This window comes from Platalea leucorodia (genome assembly GCF_965183815.1).
Source record: "Platalea leucorodia genome assembly, chromosome: 2".
Classification (NCBI taxonomy): domain Eukaryota; kingdom Metazoa; phylum Chordata; class Aves; order Pelecaniformes; family Threskiornithidae; genus Platalea; species Platalea leucorodia.
This window is the reverse complement of record NC_138824.1, coordinates 119,611,160-119,625,271: the sequence shown is the minus strand read 5'-3', so window position 1 is coordinate 119,625,271 and position 14,112 is coordinate 119,611,160.

The following is a 14,112-nucleotide window of genomic DNA, read 5'->3' as shown; positions in this document are numbered from 1 at the left end:
TGACTGTACTCATCTAGCCTGTGTCTTGCAACCTTAGTAATTTATTTGATACTATGAACAACATTACAGGAAGCTATGAGAGAAGCAATGAAACCTTTTAGTTAGAAAATTTTGAAGAGGACAAATATGCGCTTAAAGTTTTGATTCCTTAAAGAATGTTTACCCAAAATTCAGCTGGGCTTCAGTCTTTGTGTATCTTTGAAGTGGCAAATTTAAAAAAAAAAAGACTAGACATCTCAGCAATACTCAAGTTTTCTACAGCACCTTTTTTTTTTTTACTTTCTCTCATATAAATTTACTTATTGTTCTTACACAGTTGATGTTTGCATAGCGTTATTGCAAGTTCAGTATTTGAACTGATACAATTGCTAGTTAAAAAGGCAAGAGGATAACTGGATAATATGTCTCCTTAATTACAAAATATGGTTTGGTAAAAAAATAGAGACAGGTCAGCTGAGTTACATTAAGAACTTAGCACACTCACTTCATCCCTTTTCTTAATCTTGTTCCTGCAAGGTCCACACATGTAGAAATGTAATGACAATCCTGTCATTGTTCTGTTTGACAATGGGTTAGCCAACATCGGACTTAACAGGTCCAATATACTCTTATTTTAAATACACCTGATTATCTAAGCAAATACATTTTTGTCATTAATACCATATTATTCTAAGCCACATTAAAATGTTTGACCTTTCCCCACTGCTCTCCTTACAAAAGCTATAACAAGTTGCTTTAAAAATGTACAATAATATTGATTTGTTAATGTCACAATTGAAGTACTAGCCTGCACATTTTTCCCCCCCAAGAAGTTCAGTACATGCTCAAACCTGCTCAAGATCTCTAACCCTGTAATCCCCCTTTCCTTTATGTTGTGTATCTAACTGATCTTAAGCCTGTTGTTTCTTTGTTCTGGTCATTTATTTTACTCTCTTCTACTTCATTTAAATAAATTAACTTATATTTTACTTTCCCCTTCCCAAATATCTCATGCAAGATGGCAAGTCTATTTTCCATATTTTAACAGAAACTTAACTAAGGTATATCTCCGAGGTGTTTGCTGTCTCACCAGAAAAATGTCTTGCTGTCTCAGAAGGGAGAATTTATGGAGAAAGTAGTACAGCTCAGAAACACACATGGCAAAAGATCTCTGAAATACCACAGCCTGAACAGGCAATAGCCAGAGAGGTATTTCTGGACTAGGTCATTAAACACCAGAAACAACATCCTGATTAAAGGGTTCTGATACTTAGGGACTTTAAGAACACAAACAGCCACCAAAAAGTACCATTGAGTACTCTTACTTGTATTCAAGAGTTATAAAGCCACAAAGAATGGTTTAACATGAGAAGCTGAGAAAGATTAGTTCCTTCTCTACACAGAGAAGGTATCATTTAAAATAAAAGCTTATTATCAGGGTCTGTAAACATACATAACTTCTGTAGCTAGCCCACAAGGATTTTCTTTACCTAAGTTTAGGAACACAGCTTAACACATTTGACCAAACTACTTTGTGCTTTGCTTTTATTTTTCTTCAGCTTTAACTGTTAATTTGCCACAATGTCACATTGCACAGGCAATTCTCTGCTGGGCTCCTAGTGAGGGGGAATAGCTTTTGGTTTCCTCTTGTGAAGCACTACCAAGTAAAGCATTTCTAGAACTCTGCTCTCCATTACTCCTCTCACACAGCCATCAGATGAACACAAAATGAGGTACCACAAAGCCAAGGAAGGTGCTAGTTTTAAGTGTTTAAAGTATCATAATAAGGTTTGTGTTTAGGGTTCAACTCCTTATCTGCTGCAAACATGACCTTGGCAGAGAATCATAGGATCATTAAGGTTGGAAAATACCCTTAAGATCAAAGTCCAACCGTTAACCTATCACTGCCAAGTCCACCACTATACCATGTCCTCAAGCACCACGTCTACCCATCTTTTAAATACCTCCAGGGATGAAGACTCCACCACTTCCCTGGGCAGCTTGTTCCAAAGCCTTACTGCCCTTTCAGTGAAGAAGTTTTTCCTAATATCCAACCTAAATTTCCCCTGGCACAGGTTGAGGCCATTTCCTCTCATCCTATTCCCTTGTTACTAGGGAGAAGAGACTGACCCTGACCTTCCCCTCCTTTCAGGTAGTTGTAGAGAGCAATAAAGTCTCCCCTCAGCCTCCTCTTCTCTAGGCTAAACAGCCCCAGCTCCCTCAGCTGCTCCTTGTAAGACTTGTTCTCTAGACCCTTTGCCAGCTTTGTTGCCCTTCTTTGGACACACTCCAGCACCTCAATGTCCTTCTCGTAGTGAGGGGCCCAAAACTGAACACAGTACTCGAGGTGCAGCCTCACCAGTGATGCGTACAGGGGCACTATCACCTCCCTGGTCCTGCTGGCCACACTATTCCTGATACAGGCCAGGATGCCATTGGCCCTCTTGGCCACCTGAGCACACTGCTGGATCATGTTTAGGCAGCTGTCAACCAACACCCCCAGCTCCTTTTCCACCAGGCAGCTCTCCAGCCACTCCTCCCCCAGCCTGTAGCGCTGCATGGGGTTGATGTGACCAAAGTGCAGGACCCAGCACTGAGTCTTGTTGAACCTCATACAATTGGCCCCAGCCCAACGATCCAGCCTGGCCAGGTCCCTTTGTAGGGCCTTCCTACCCTCCAGCAGATTGACACTTCCACCCAACTTGGTGTCGTCTGCAAACGTACTGAGGGTGCACTCAGTCCCCTCATCCAGATCATCAATGAAGATGTTGAACAGGACCAGCCCCAACACTGAACCCTGGGGAACACCACTCGTGACTGGCCACCAGCTGGATTTGACTCCGTTCACCACCACTCTCTGGGCTCGGCCGTCCAGCCAGTTTTTAACCCAGCGCAGAGTGCACTTTTCCAAGCCATGAGCAGCCAGCTTCTCCAGGAGAATCCTGTGGGAGACTGTGTCAAAGGCCTTACTAAAGTCCAGGTAGACACCATCCACAGCCTTCCCCTCATCCACTAAGCAGGTCACCTTGTCATAGAAGGAGACCAGGTTAGTCAAGCAGGACCTCCCTTTCCTAAACCCATGCTGGCTGAGCCTGATCCCCCGGTTGTCCCGCACATGCCACGTGATGGCACTCAAGATGATCTGCTCCGTGACATTCCCTGGCACCGAGGTCAGGCTGACAGGCCTGTAGTTCCCCAGATCCTCCTTCCAACCCTTCTTCTAGATGGGTGTCACATTTGCTAGCTTCTAGTCATGTGGGACCTCCCCAGTTGACCAGGACTGCTGATAAATGATGGAGAGTGGCTTGGCAAGCTCCTCTGCCAGCTCCTTCAGTATCCTTGGGTGGATCTCATCTGGCCCCATGGACTTTTGCGCATCCAGGTGGAGGAGCAGGTCAGTGACAGCCACCTCTTTGACAACTGGGGCTTCATTCTGCATCTTATCTCCATCTCCCAGCTCAGGGGCCTGAAAACCCCAAGGATGACCAGACTATTAAAGACTAAGGCAAAGAAGGCATTAAGTACCTCAGCCCTCTCCTCATCCTTCGTGGCAATGTTTCCCTCTGCATCCAACAAAGGATAGAGATTCTCCCTGGCCCTCCTTTTGTCGCTGATATATTTGTAAAAACATTTTTTTGTTATCTTTAACAGCGGTGGCCAGTTTAAGTTTAGCTGGGCCTTTGCCTTTCTAATCTTCTCCCTGCATAACCTCACAACATCCTTGTAGTCCTCCTGAGTCAACTGCCCCTTCTTCCAAAGGCAGTAGCTCTTTTTTTTTTTTTTTTTTCCCTGAGTTCTAGCCAAAGCTCCCTGTTCAGCCAGGCCGGTCTTCTCCCCCGCCTGCTCAACTTAGAGCACATGGGGCAGCCTGCTCCTGCACCTTTAAGACTTCCTTCTTGAATAACATCCAGCCTTCCTGGACTCCTTTGCCCTTCAGGACTGCCTCCCAAGGGACTGTCAACCAGACTCCTAAACAATCCAAAGTCCACCCTTCTAAAGTTCAGGGTAGCAGTTTGGCTGACCCCCTTCCTTACTTCTCCAAGAATCGAAAACTCTATCACATCATGGTCGCTGAGCCCAAGACGACCTCCAACCACCACATCGCCCACCAGGCCCTCTCTGTTCATAGACAGCAGGTCCAGCAGGGCACCTCCCCTGGTTGGCTCACTTACCAGCTGCATCAGGCCGTTATCTTCCACACACTCCAGGAACCTCCGAGACTGCTTTCTCTCTGCTGTGTTGTATTTCCAGCAGATATCTGGTAAGTTGAAGTCTCCCATGAGAACAAGGGCTAGAGACTGTGAGACTTCAGCCAACTGCTTGTAGAATACTTCATCTGTTTCCTCATCCTGGTTGCGTGGTCTATAACAGACTCCCGACAGGATGTCTGCCTTGTTAGCCTTCCCTCTGACCTTTACCCATAAGCACTCAACCTTATCATTACCATCGTTGAGTTCTAGACAGTCAAAACACTCTCTAACATATGAAGGTACCCCACCACCTCTCCTTCCTAGCCTGTCCCTTCTAAAGAGCTTGTAGCCATCCATTGCAGCACTCCAGTTGTGAGTCATCCCACCATGTTTCCGTGATGGCGACCACATCATAGTTTTTCTGCCATGCAATGGCTTCCAGCTCCTCCTGTTTATTGCCCATGCTGTGTGCATTGGTGTAAATGCCCTTCAGTTGGGCTATAGATCTCTTCTCCAATACAGGCATGCCACCCTTAGGCTCATCCCTAGCAAGCCTGGTTTTATCCCCTTCCCCCTTCACATCTAGTTTAAAGCTCTCTCAATGAGGCCTGCTAGCTCCTGAGCCAGAATCCTTTTCCCCCTTTGCAACAGGTGAACCCCATCTGTCTCCAGCAGGCCTGGTGCCATGTGAACTGCCCCATGATTGAAAAACCCAGAATTTGACCACTGGCACCAGCCTTTGAGCCACATGTTAATGAGGTGGGTCTTCCTGTTCCTTTCCATATGCCTCCTGGCTACTGATGGGATGGAGGAAAACACTACCTGCACTCCTGATCCTTCAAGTAATCCCCCCAGTTCTCTAAAGTCCCTTTTGATCATTTTTGTGCCTCTATCAGCTACCTCATCACTGCTAACCTGAACAACTAATAGTGGATAGTAATCGGACGATTGTACCAGCCTAGGGAGCTTCCTGGTAACGTCTCTTATCCTTGTCCCAGGGAGGCAGCAGACTTCCCTATGGGATGGGTCTGGTCGGCACATCAGGCCCTCTGTTCCCCTCAGAAGGGATTTGCCTATGACAATTACTCTTTTTTTTTTTTTTTTTACCAGTGGCCGTTGTAATGCATGGGGCTGACTGGTTCCCCCTAGTCAACCCCTTGGATGGATCACTGTCCATATCTTCATCCTCCTGGCCCTCAAGTTCCAGAGCCTCATACCTATTGTTTAAGGGCACCTGAGGGGGACAAGGTCAGCCAGGAGAGGATTTGCCTGCTGCACTAAGCAGGATGTTGCACTGTCTCAGATCACTAAGTGAGATAAAATCCTTTTTCCTATTCGGCCATTCAGATTTCGATCTCTGACTTAGAGGCTGTCCACAGCAATTCACACAACTGAGGTTTCATATTGGCTCGAGAGTGCTAGTAATACTGCAGAAGTTCTGCTGAGGTTTTGTTATCTAGCTGCAACCTTCTCACAAGCCATTCATTCAGATATACCACTAAAAAAATGTTTCAACCTTTGAGTTCTCCAGGTTCACTACTGATGTAAAAATCCAACATTTTCACAGTATTTTTTTCCATTGTCTAACATGCTGCTTAACACACCACAGCTGTACATTGACAACTGCTTTTACTTTTGCATCTATTCAATCTGTCTTCTCATTGCAAATCAGCCCACTGGTTCCTGAAGATATCATCAGTCTAGATCAATTTGAATTTCACCTGCATTTTACTGGTAGGTATTTAAGTACATCCTGCTTTGAATACATGAAGTCACAGTTAATTTCATGCTTCATTAACAGAATTGGTAAACTTGTGGATTTACAAGATGCATGCAAGTACAGAGGGCTATTCTTGCCAATGCTTTTAGTTACAGCTCCAATTTTATTTAGGTTCCTACTCCCTCTCCCCCCACAAAAAGTGTTGCAAAATGAAATTACAGTAAGTAATTGCGCATTCTCACATGCAGTTACTACTATGTGATATTTGTACACCATTTGAACAATATTAATACAACTGGTCACAATTAACCTGCTCGCTTGCTTTGCTGATGCTTTTTAATGCAGCACGCAAGGGTAAATATTTCAGCACACCTTATGTGACACTGACTGTTAGCCCACCCAAGCCTCCATAAGCTTCCTTTTGACTCGCCACATTACATAATTAATGACAGAATATGCACCCTACATGCTAAAACCTTGGGCATACGAAGTAGGTAGCATAATTAGAACCAGATGCTATGTACACAGTCTTGGTCAAAACAAAGCACATGACAGAATACTCCCCTTGAAGTCATATCTTTGTTTTCTTGATTACAAGGATCTCCACTAGAGCTAACAACTTCAAGTCATACCATTAAAATAGATACAAACGTTATCTTTTACTTTCCCTTTTAGCCTTTTCTTTCCAAAGCCGCCTGCTCACTAGAGTTAGAAATACTGATTAGACTGCTGCTGTATTTCTTATGAATACTTTCCATTACAGACATTTTTTTAGCCAGTTGAGTATCAGTATAGCATTAGCTTTTTGTTAGGTTCCCAGAGCCTGAAACACAGCATTTAGCTTCTGTCTCTAGATATGAATGTTCAAGCTATGCAAATGTTAATAGCTTATGGCATTCCAGTAAACACAGTAATGGATTAAACTATTTTTTTCTTACCTTTTTTTTTTTACTGGAGCTGTGACATTTTGCAACCTTGCTGCTGAGATCTAAGTAGCTGTCTAACCAAGCCAAAGATAACCACACCCTTGTCTTCCAGCTTTACCTCCAGTACAATGCTTGCAGCTGGGTGCCTGTTGCATCCATGCTGAACTTGGCACTGGTATTCAAACATGCTGATATCCCCTGACAAGCCAAACAGCTTTCAGGCTGCATCTTTTACAGTGACATAATGACTCATGTGCAAGAATATCAGGTAGCTAATGAAGAAATTTTGCATGAAGTATGCCTGCTCTGCACTATGACAATTTATCCAATTTGAAGATTACATCAGAAAGCACGCATATGCCTTTTCAGTGTTTCTAGATAGCGCTTCTGCCTCAGACTTCATTGTGCATTTATGAAAAATGAGAATCTATTTCTCTAGTAAGAAAGTGACATGTGTTCTTCCTCTGTATATTTTTCCTCAAAAGTAAAGAAATGGTTAATGCATGACTATTACACACTGAATAGTATTAGAGAGAATTTTGTACTCTAGCTTTTCAAAAGTGTCTCAACTGTTCAAGTTACATTCACTTTAATCCTAGAAATCTAACTAAGATAAGTATTCTTTTAGCAGATGATTAGAAAACACAAATAAAAGTAATTCAAATAAGTTTCCACTGCTTCATAATTCCCCACTTTCTTATTGCAGCTGCCAGCACCATAGAAGATTTCATCCTTTATTTACTAAGATTTGTAGGTACTTCTCTATTAAATGTCCAAAGCTAGTGCCAGGAAAACAAGTTAACTGCATTAAAAGAGCTTTGACTTGTCACAGTTCCTAGTTGTCTCCTAGTGGCTAAAGTAGAGCAATAGCAAGGTCAGTGTTTGTTGCAAGTGTAAGTCAGCCAAGCTATAAATCACAATATATTCTGAGACATTTACAAGGCTATTTAATGCTGTTCCTTTTAAATTGCTGATGTTTCAAGTACTGTATATGGCTGTACTTTTCTTAATATCACTTATTGTTTGTTTGTTTTTTAATTTTGCTGCTATAGAGTTAATGCAAGGTGAACTTAATGAGTCCATAATGTAATTTCACTACCATAAGCTGAAAGTCATTTGCATATCTTCAAGCTCTCCCATTTTATCTTCATCTAGTATTCATCAATATGTAATATACCTTCACAAGATCTTCATTACTACTTAACTGTACAAACTTTCTTCATTAAGCTTGAAATAAGAGCCAAGTCTCTCTGCCATCTTAAAGTTATGCATGTGATAGATGGGATACTTAGTCTTACTCTTTTTCCCTTCAGATAGATTTGAAAACCTTGGATTCCTTTTTACACCTTAGATTAGCCTTCACTCCTAATTTCTTGCAGCATCTATCTTTTTCCTGGAAGACTTAACTGACAAAATTGCTTCCTCCCCCTTTCCCATTTCTAAGGCCATAAGCATTTTTCAGAAGGGTCTTGTGCATTTCAAGATAAAATTTAGGGATTCTGTACAGGGTAAATAAAGAGCTTACTAACAGACATAGCAACCTGAAACAGTGCCAGAGATACATCGATGTTTTTGATCCCATTTCACCAAAGAGCTGCACTATCACCTGTCGTGGTTTAACCCCAGCCAGCCACCAAGCACCATACAACCCCTTGCTCACTCCCCCCCCAGTAGGATGTGGGAGAGACTCAGAAGAGTAAAAGTGAGAAAACTCATGGGTTGAGGTAAAGACAGTTTAATAGGAAAAGCAGAAGCTGCACACACCAGCAAAGCAAACCAAGGAATTCATTCACTCCCTCTCATCGGCAGGCAGGTGTTCAGCCACGCTCAGGAAAGCAGGGCTCCATCACACGTAATGGTTACTTGGGAAGACAAATGCCATCACACTGAACATCCCCCCCCCCCCCCTTTCCTTCTTCTTCTTGAAGCTTGTATACTGAGCATGAACATCATACAGTATGGAACAGCCCTTTGGCCAGTCTGGGCCAGCTGTCCTGGCCATGCTCCCTTCCAGCTTCTTGTGCACCAGGCAGAGCAGGGGAAGCTGAAAAGTCCTTGACCAGTGTGAGCACTGCCCAGCAACAACTGAAACATCAGTGTGTTATCAACATTATTCTCATCCTAAATCCAAAACACAGCACTGGACCAGCTACTAAGAAGAAAATTAACTCTATCCCAGCTGAAACCAGGACATCAGCCCATACTTATGCTTGAAGACATTGCCCTCTGTTTTTTACAGCTTTTTGTACAGAGGAAATGTGGAAGTGGTGTGAAAGGTAAGACAATAGACTAGCACAGAACCAGCTCCTTGAACATTTTCGTTGGTAAAAGAAAGTAATGACTATTCCTACTAAGCAATTGTTCATTTTCCATATAGATTTACCTCTTGCATTTAGGAATATCAATTATTTCAAATAATATCTAGACATCACACAAACGTTACTAGCAGGAAGGTGTCTCTTGAGCTGCACAGTTATACAGGAGAGCCTTTGGTAATTCATCACCATTTCTCATCCACTATCAGCAACATGCATTGCAAACACCTTTCACTAATGCAGATAATCTGAAGTTATACATGGTAGAAACAGAAGGCCTGCTTCTCTTTCTACTTCTATGGTCAGATCCTTAATTTCCTCTGACAATTCACTTAATCTTTAACAGAGTTTTTAGGTCAGCAAAGACTATTCAATTCTATCTGTAGGAATGACTATGCAGACAGGTTCAATTCTCCTCCCAGGAATGTCAAGTACAATACGTTCATGCTTCAAAGCAAAGGCTAGGCTGAATTTCTTCCTCCTGTCCTATACTGCCAGTGGTCTAATAGTGGCACACCCCCTACTTTCAGTGAAAGGTCACAGGCAGCTTATATCTGTAACTTCTGCTAGACAAATCAAGAAAGGAGAAAATTCTTATTGAAGTAATTGTCTTTCTTCAATATCATTTTTGCTGCATTTAAATTTAAATGCTAGGCAAATAGGGTAGCAAATCCTTGTTTAACACTTTCTCTGAAGGAAGTACTCAATCCATGGCAAATGTTTTTGGGTGTAGAAAGACTTTAACTTATGCTAACCAGAATCACCAAATGGGACATTCAATTGAAATGAAGTAGCCAGCTCAAGTGACTAACACACATGTGAGCCAATAGACCTTTGGATACCATTTGTGATCATGCCCAAAAGCACATATAGCCACTGATAATAAAAAGTTTTTCTGCAAGAAGGAAAACTTGGTTACCTTTGAAAGTTACTGAAGTTTACTCTGCAGGTCTGTTGGATCAATAATCCCATGTTCTCTGCTGCTCTCCTCTCAGAAGAGTGCCTTTGTACAGCAGCTTTTATTTATTATCTTTAAAATTTAAATTAACTTTGGATTTTGGTATTTAGGGTATTCAGGATCTAGGGTATTCTAGGCCAGAGTGAATACATTTCAGACTTACCCAATACATTTGCTTATCTTCCTACTTCTTCCCTTTCTTCCCACCCCAAACACAACTATCTTAGACCCTGTTGGTACTCCTGCTATTTCTCTGCCACTTGTTTTGTTTTTTTTAGAATGTTTCATTAAGTATTTATTTATTACTAGTATTACTTATGGGTTACTGTTTCATGAAGAGAACAAATTACTTTTAGCTACATTGCCGTGATTGTCAGGGAATACTCTAAAATGGTAGTTTTTAATGAAAATTGAGGAAAAATATTGTATACCATAAAAGATACTAAGCCAATTTTTATGGCAGGGTAAAATTACCAGCAACTAGTAGTTTGCTGAACTACTTAACCCTGAACAATATTTTCCTCTATAGATTCCCATCCATCTTTTTTTCTTCCCCGCCCCCCCCCCCCTTTTTTTATTAAAAATACAACAAAAGCAAAACAGCTATGTTGTCAGGGTTGGGGTTTTTCCCTTCCCCTCCCCAACGTACATTTAAATGCACTTCTTAAGGCTAAAAAAAAAAATCATAAAACTTTAAGTAGGACTGTTACCAGTATATTTTGTTCATTAATAGTTCTCATTTCGTTAGGTCTTCCTTTAAGACTCGGGTGCCTATATATCATAAAACACTAATCACTAGGAGTTCAACATGCAAAAAAAATACAATTTGTATTTCCTCACATGTCAGAGATGCATGTTTCTGAAAGGGTTTCTTTTCACTAGTGGTTTAATTCTGCAAATCAATTTATTTTTGTGTTCTTTGATCCCCTCAGATGCAGATATTGAGTAACTTGAAACTCTAGCAACATTGATAGGAGGATCTGATGGTCCTATGATATTTTGTTAATTCAGAGCAACAATACAGTCTCCACAAAAATTGAAGCTGTACATTAATTTCAATCAGTTCTGCCCAAGTACAGCTAAAAGCATTTTGTTGTACACTCTCTTGAATGAGCAGGTTCCCAATCAGCGCATAATTTTACTTTCTTAGAAAGCTGCAGCTTACATGGTTTGACCCAGCATTTTCAGTCATCTGAATGACAGTCAAACCAAAGTTTGCCAAAAAGCAAGGGTAACCAGACATATTTTTTGGCATATAAGCATGGTTGCAGCATTCAGCAGGCCACTAGCTTTCCAATGAATTGTTGGCAGCTGACTACATGATCTTTACATGTTATGACACAGACTGAAGGTAATTCCGTTTGTATCATGGCTAGATTTTTTTTTAAGCTTAAGCTGAACATGAAGACTTAGGTTGCACTAGCTGGCTATTAACAACTGAATACTGATTATCCCTAGTACTCCCCAGCAGTACGCTTTCCACTGCAAAACATCACAGTCCTTCAATAGGTCTGACTGCCTTTCTGCTTAATTTTACTATCCAGATGGATGGTATAGATGGAACACAGATCTTGCTGATTATTTTTAAAGCATTTTAAGAAATGAGACTAATGATAGTGTAAGCCATATGCCATAGCTATTTTATACCTCTGGGTGTTGAACAGATACAATTAAGAAGTTTGGAAAATTTTTGTTTTACAGACCTTTTAATATTAGACTCTGATATCTTAATGTTTATATTTTAATATTTTTACTAGTTATTCTCATCTCTTCAACTCCATCTTCCAAACATTAGATTAACAAATTTGTGCTCTTTCCCTTAACTGGTTACTGCACTAGACATAGATAAACACAGTCTGTTGCTCTCCTAGTCTTGGATAGAGAAAGTAATTACTTTCAAGCACCAGGCTAGGGTGTTTGGGGTTTTTTTGTGTTTGTTTTTTGTTGTTGTTGTTGTTTTTTATTATTATTATTATTTGTTGTTTTGTTTTTCATTCTTTTGGAGCACGATGTTGTTTTAAGCTAGGTAAGATGCAGCAAGATATTAGAACTTTTACTTTTCTAAGGGCCTGTACTTCCTGGGCTTCAAACCAATTCAGTGAGAACCAAAGAGTTTTGGAAATTTCCATTAAACTACTATTTAAGTTTTCATCAATTTGCCTGCATTTAAATTTTGGCCTGAGCTGTCAGTGTGTAGGTTTTTATTAGATAGAATTACATTAGCTTGTTAGCATCTTCTGAAAAAGAAGCCAATAAGAAAAAGAGCAGCATCAGGTGAGGACTGTAACATATCTGAGAGTCTAAATACCAATGATTATCTTTGTTTTATTCATCAGGCACAGGAGGGATGAATATATCTCATTGTGAATTCCACAAAAAACCCTATATCCAACTTCTTATAATGGTTCATTTCTTTCAATATAAATACGTATGTTGGGCTATGCTCCCTTTGGTTTAACTCCGCTGAGGCACAAAGGAAAATTAAAAATATACTTTGATCTTAGAAACATTCTCAAAACATTCATTTCACATTGGCTTTTCTCCAGCAAGAGAGCAATTCTTTCATTTGTCTCACCTAGGGAGATCTGTCCCTCCAAGGACCCAATCATTTTCTTAATTAGGTGAGCAGACAGCAGCCTTAAAACATTTCCCAATTACATCAGCAAAGATATGGCTGTCAGGGAGTGAGACTAAGGAGAAACATAAAAACAAAATACTTCTGATTAGAAGCCTGCTTTATAACATTGGATTGAGGATGAGGCACAAAAGTTGAACAACATGAGGTGACTCATGAAGCAAGAATAGCACATTAAAGTTATCACTACATACTGGCTTAATTTCGTGATTGAAGAAGAGGTAGTCAAGTCTAGCTTTTATTACTGCTGACAAATCAAGAGTCATATCAACAATCGTCACTTCTGAGGGTTGTCAAACATCTTTATGGTAAATAGCTAGCCTCAAACGTCATCAATTTTGAAGGTTCCCCTCCCTTTCTAGCCCATTATATTAAGGAGTTCTAGAGTGATTCTGCTTTACCCTTTCTTCATTGCAGCTCCTCCACTCTTCTACCCACAGAGGCCCCATCTTTTTCACCCCTTTTCCTTCCTTTTCTTCATTTCGAAAAAAATATTTTCAAATCTGTGCACTTCACATACTAGCATTCAAAGCACCCTTGCTTGTGCAGAAAGCCAGGTATTTTTTTTCCAGTATTTGTCTATTATGCTCTGACTTTCTATTGCTGTTCTACTTGAATCACACTATAGGAAAGAACTGAGGAAGACTAAATTAGGAAAGCTAACCAGCAGTGACAGCAAAGCTCTTCACCCAAGATATTTTCCCCTCAGAGCAAGTGGCAGTTTTGAAAAAACAAAAGTATAAGAAAGTTTTAGCAATTCATCTCAAAAGTTCCTGTCACAGAATTTACTAGCACCAATGGCCATTTTCTTAATCTATCAGTATAGATGAGACTATGTAAAAGGTGTGACATGTAGATGCATTTCTTGCTGTTGAGTTACTAGGTCTGACAAAGACTTATAGGAATATTTTCACATACCTGAGCTATAAGGAAACCTACCTCCCTACTAATATCTTGCATTTTTAAGTGAGGTATAAACTTAACTAAGAACCATTATTCACCATGTGGACTTCAGCAAGTTTTTAGCAATGTAACAGTAATACAGACATGTATTTTAAAATCAATTTAATCTTACAACTGGTGAGCTTTTCTGTTGAATTCTAGATGCATGTTTTTGCCTCTAAGTCATTCTTTCCAATGAAAGCTGTCAAACTGACACCTTCAGTTTCTACATTGAGTACTAACTTAAAGGTCCTTGCCTGTAAGCTGAAGCATTAAATCAATTTTGAAGGCTAAGCACAAAAGGATTAGTTATTTTTATTTGTTCTGCCTATTGTAGCCTATGCACCAGCTATAGTATCAAGGTAGTTCCACCATCTTGACAATAGCAAATCAATGCTGCTTTGTTACATATCCCTGGAAGTGTCAGTCATAGGTAACATAATGCCA